The sequence below is a fragment of the Pinus tabuliformis genome, chromosome J (genome assembly GCF_031772625.1).
Source record: "Pinus tabuliformis cultivar Carrire ecotype Pingquan chromosome J, CPIR1, whole genome shotgun sequence".
Lineage (NCBI taxonomy): Eukaryota > Viridiplantae > Streptophyta > Pinopsida > Pinales > Pinaceae > Pinus > Pinus tabuliformis.
The window spans coordinates 1,120,225,368-1,120,230,830 of record NC_142295.1 but is presented as its reverse complement, the minus strand read 5'-3'; positions in this window follow the sequence as shown (position 1 = coordinate 1,120,230,830).

Here is a 5,463-nt window from a genome sequence, read left to right as displayed (position 1 = left end):
CCAGACAAGTCATTGATGTCGGTTTGGCCCAATTTTAAGAGGCACACAAGATTTGATTATTTGTCTGCCTCTCTGTTTTAAGATTTGAGAATATAGTAGAAGGTATTACTATGGAAGTGGTCGAGGACGTCCAACAATTTCTGAAGAAGAAGTTTAAATTTATTGTCCTTAGGAAAATAACATGTATAGAGATATTGGATGGTAAGGAAAGAATCTCCCATTATCACAATCTGATTAATTTCCTTTTATTTGCCAAATTTAGCCCAAGTAAGAGGCCATACATTTCCACTTGATTGTTGGTCTTCTTTTTTGGCCCCTAGGAATACTTCAACACTTATTTTCCACCAAGATTAAGGATAATCCCTCCCCCTAAGTTATTATTATTATTACTATTATTAATTATAAAAGGAATTAATATGTGAGTTAATGACCCCAATGGGGTATATGAATGGGAGGAATATAATGTTGGAGGAAGAGAAGGTAGCTTGACAAATAATTATGACCATTAAAGTGAAGTGGAGAAGTTAGAAGGAAATGAAGTCAGATCGAGGGTTTTCCTGGTTATGGGAGTGTTAGCAGGTGGTGAAATGGACAACGAGTATGCACAAATTGACAACCTGTGCATGCACAATCCATGGTGTACTAGAAAAAACACTAGGTATGATAAGTGGTGGGTTGGAGGCTTGGTTGAGATTAAGGTGTTGAGCTGTTGGAATTGAGACCTTGACGAGGGGTGGCAAGCGTTTCTTCTAGGTGTTTGGAGCAAAACAATGTGGTGTGGCTCAACGACAAAGGAATATCAAGAAAGGAAGCCATTCGAGATGTATAGGGTAAGCTTCACAACTCTTATCTTTGTCTTTTGGCTCTCGGTAATAATTAGAGGTGTTGGTGCAGTGGACATATTGTTTTTGGTGTGTGTTTCCTTTTGGTTTCTTTAGGGATTTTGTTGGGGTGGTAATTATTCCCCGTATCTCTAGTCACTTCTTTATGGATATTTTCTATATCAAAGTCGAGTGTGGTAGCTTGAGGCTTCAGTTTTGCTGCGTCTTTCTCATTGGGTCTTGTTCTTTGGTGGTACAGGGGGTTACATCTTGGTGTATGTTCTTGTTACTGGGAAAGGCACATCCAATGGATTTTTGGTCTCATTCTATTCTTTCAGTAACTGAGTTGTAGTGCAACAGTGGGCAGCACGATGCAACATGATGAGAGGAGATGCAGTGTGGATGCAATGCTAGGAGATAGGACCAGCAACAACACGGATGCAGTAGGAGGAATCACTATGATTGATGCAGTCAGAGATCAAAGTGACAGAGGCTAGAGCAGTCAGATACTGAAGGGCATAAAGGTGCAAAGTTTTTAGTCGATAGAGGCAATAGTAGTCAGAGGCTTTGATGACAGAGGCATCATTCTGATTCAGGTTGGATATTTTTTGTGTTCCTAGAGTTGCTGGAGCAACAACACTTGAGAGAACTGTTGCATGCAGAACATTCAAAAGGTTCAGGAACGGGTTCGAGTTGAATGCCTTTCTTGTTGAGAGGGAGTGTTGAAAATAGCAACAAGAAATGCTAAAAATAGCATTGATATAAATAGAATTTCAGGATATACTCCAACTCTGTTGGAAATAGCAAAAAATAGAAATGCTAAAAATAGCATTGCTATATGATGAAAGGAGATTTTGGGGTAAAACCAATTTCCCCTTTCTTTACATATTTCAATCTTGGGACCTATGGGTTATGAGCCCATTACTTATCGGAAGCGTTTCATAAGGCCTTAAGCCTTTAAAAACCCTAGACCATTTAACTATTGGGATTTTTATTTATAACCAGGACCGCACCACTTTAACGCAAATACACAGGAAACAATGGGAAAACCCGCTGCCGAACCATAAGCTGGATCTCAAATATTATCCACCCGCACCTACAACTTCATTGGGTCTGGCTCATCAAACCACCTCTGCGGCGCTACTCCTCCAAACTCTAATCTCCGAAACGTCGATACCTTCGATCGCATATCGCTGATATCACTTCATCGGCCCTCGGTCTATTGGCGATATCGTTATCAGCATATCACAATCACCCATTCCATTTCCCGCTGTGTTTTGACTTTACCGAAATGTGATCACCAATCAAATCTTGACCGTCGATCTGGACTCGATCCGACGGTTAACGTTTGGTCACGCAATCACTTATCACCATACCTTAAGGTCTGTGGTCCGCCTTCTTATAACAATCTGCCAATGCGATTATAACAGATCTCTGTTCCAATGATTGGATTTGGATCGTTGATCTCACAGATCTAACGGCTCCTGTGCATTCTAGTCAATTTTCTCCTTAACTTAATCTCGCTTGCCTTTGATGGATTTTACGTTTAAAACACAGTCCTGCCACAGTCTCTGTCTATACACAACATCGCTCCATAACAGTTAAAGATAACACTATTATTCGTTTAATCGATGGATTGCCATCAATCCTACAGTGATCGATGGTCGATCAAACTTGCATCACTTAACATTCTGACTATTTATGAAATATACGCAGTGCACATATTCAACACAAAGTGTAGAATTTTGTAGAATTTTTCCTACAAATCAGCTAGCTTTGATACCATGTAGAACTTTTTCTACAAATCAGCTAGCTTCGATACCATGTAGAAATTTCCCACCTGTAGATCAACTTGGTAATGTAATGTACCAAAGCAAAACACTTGATCTACTTCTACAAACAATTTAGCGGAAGCTTAATCGAACATGAGCAACATCAATAAGAACACATATAACTTATATGGAGAAATCAATCACACATAACATAGAAGAATTTACCCGGGGAAAGCCTCAGCCTAAAACCCCATCTCTGTATTATCATATAAGTGGAAATATAGTCCGGATTACACAAAGCCTTAGCTTAGAAGCTATCCAACTCTCAGTACAATCCCTCTGCTACTCATAGATAGTCAAAGGCTTCTCACAAACCTTCTCCTCTGCCCTCCAAGCCTCCTATTTCTCTGCACAGTTTTTCCTGGGTCCTCCAGCTGCAACCTGTGTGATTCTCATCTCACACACAACACCGACCTCTGAAATAACTGCACAAACCTGAAGGAGATAAATCCTCATCATGGATGAGCTACCTTTATAGGAAAAATATTCATCCAACTGATAGTACGCTATCCCTTCTTTGATCTCAACTGGGTCTCTGATAGAATTGACATGCATCAGTTATCCATGAGTGAATACATAGTTATCTAAAAATAATAGTTGTCACATGCATGCAAGCATCAACAAACTATATCTCATTAATTTAACAACTTGTTAAATTAATCTAACTAAACTTGACTAAGTTAAACTAAGTCAACTGATCCTCTCAATATAGAACTCATTCTTAATTCCTCAATCAGTGGAGTAAATCAAGGACACATTCCCTAATTAGTGGAGAAATAATTGCATGTTCTCACAAAGACTTCAAGTTTGCTTTCCCTTAACTAATTAACTCATGGAGAATTAATTAATTAATATTTTAAACTGTTGGTAAGACCAAATTCGAATTTACTTCCTATAGATAGACCAATGACTGCTATAAATAGAAAGGGACCTAGAAATGCTATTTTTAGTAGTTTCACCCCTCACCCAAGGTGGCCAAAATGCTCATTGGCCAAACTGCTATTTTTATAAGTGCTATTTTTAGTAGTTCTATTTTTAGCACTTCCTAAATTTAGCATTTCTTGTTGCACACTTTTCAACACAAAGCATACTCTTATATTACACAGTACGATTACAAATCTGGCATTTCAGCCTTAGAACGAGTTCTCTCTCTATTACATTTTTCTCACTCTGTCTCTCACTCTATATTACTCTATCTCTCTCTCTCTATTGAACGCGCAGGTTCATCATATATATAAGGAAACATTGGATCGGATCACTATGAAGGATCTAATCACATCCCTTCCTCAAATCCCTCAATTGTCCCTAATTCTCTCTACATGCATACATATGTGGCAAATTACATTTAATTAAGTCTTCGAGAGACTTAATCCATTCCATCATTTAAGCTCTGTTTTAACAAAAATTTCCCCTGTGTTGCTTGATGGTCGACGTCCTCTTGTTCTCCACTTTCGTTTCCTCTTTTGATTAAGGGGGCTCAGATGCTCCTGCATCAGAATCCCGAGGCACAAAAATTTATGACCTCCTGGTCATATGCTTCTCCTTGTCCTTAGCAATTCTACCCACTTCCTCGTGGAATTTCCTTTATGATCTTTTGTGAGCTGCAACCAACCTTTGCAGTAGCAACCTTCTTCTGCTACACGATATCTCACCAAGCTTTCTCCTCTGAGCTTAGTCTTTTGGCATCCTTCTGGTTCTCTCATCTGGAACCAAATGAGCACACCTTGCTCTAGGCTACTGCAAGTCTTCTCACCTACTAATGTCGTTCTCTACCTGACAATAAAGACCATAACTCTCTAGTCTCCAACAAAACTGTACCTCTTCTCCTTCTTCTTGCACTCTTCTTCCTTCTCCTCATAGGAAATCTCTTTCCCTGCTCTGATACCAAATGATGAAAGGAGATTTTGGGGTATAACCAATTTCCCCTTTCTTTTACAAATTCGATCCTGCAGCTTGTGGGTTATGGCCCATAAGCCTATTGGAAGCATTCATTTGAGGCTTTAAGCTTTAAAAACTCAGGACCACACATATATCAGAATACACGGGAATTAAGGAAAAACCGGACTTCAAATTTAATAGACCCGCATATATAAATATCGACAGGTCCGCACTCCATCGCTATCGGCGATGTCCTCCTTATCTCCGATTTGCGATCAACAATTAGATCACGACTGTCCATTACATCCTCTGATCCAATGGCTATCGTCTTTACCCACTCGATCCAACTTGCATAATAAACCTCAACCGTTGATCTACTCGTGCAAGATCCAACGGTTCACAACAATTTCGGTTGAGCAATGTAAACGAGGATTAACCACCCAAAAAGTGGTTTCCTCTCTCCTCGGCGCTGCTATGTGTCCTCCGCTGAATGGAATCGTGAGTCAATCGAGAAATACCACTTACCACTTTTGACCTCGCCCGAAAACCATTTCCATTGTTGCGAAACCACTTCTTCGCGGATTAATGCCCTCACATCTCTGTTGGCGATGACCGTTGATTTCTTGATCTATCGATCAGACGGTCCACATTCAATTCCTCTGCCATTCCTCATTAACTGGATTCTTGCTTGTTTTGATGGATTTACTCATTTCTAATGCAGGAGCATCTAACCCCCCTTAATCAAAAGAGGAATCCAAAGTGGAGAACGAGAGGACGTGGACCATCAAGTGACATAGGGGACATTTCTGTTAAAACAGAGCTTAAATGATGGAATGGATTAAGTCTCTCGAAGACTTAATTAAATGTAATTTGCCACATATGTATGCATGTAGAGAGAATTATTGACAGTTGAGTGATTCATGGAGAGGATT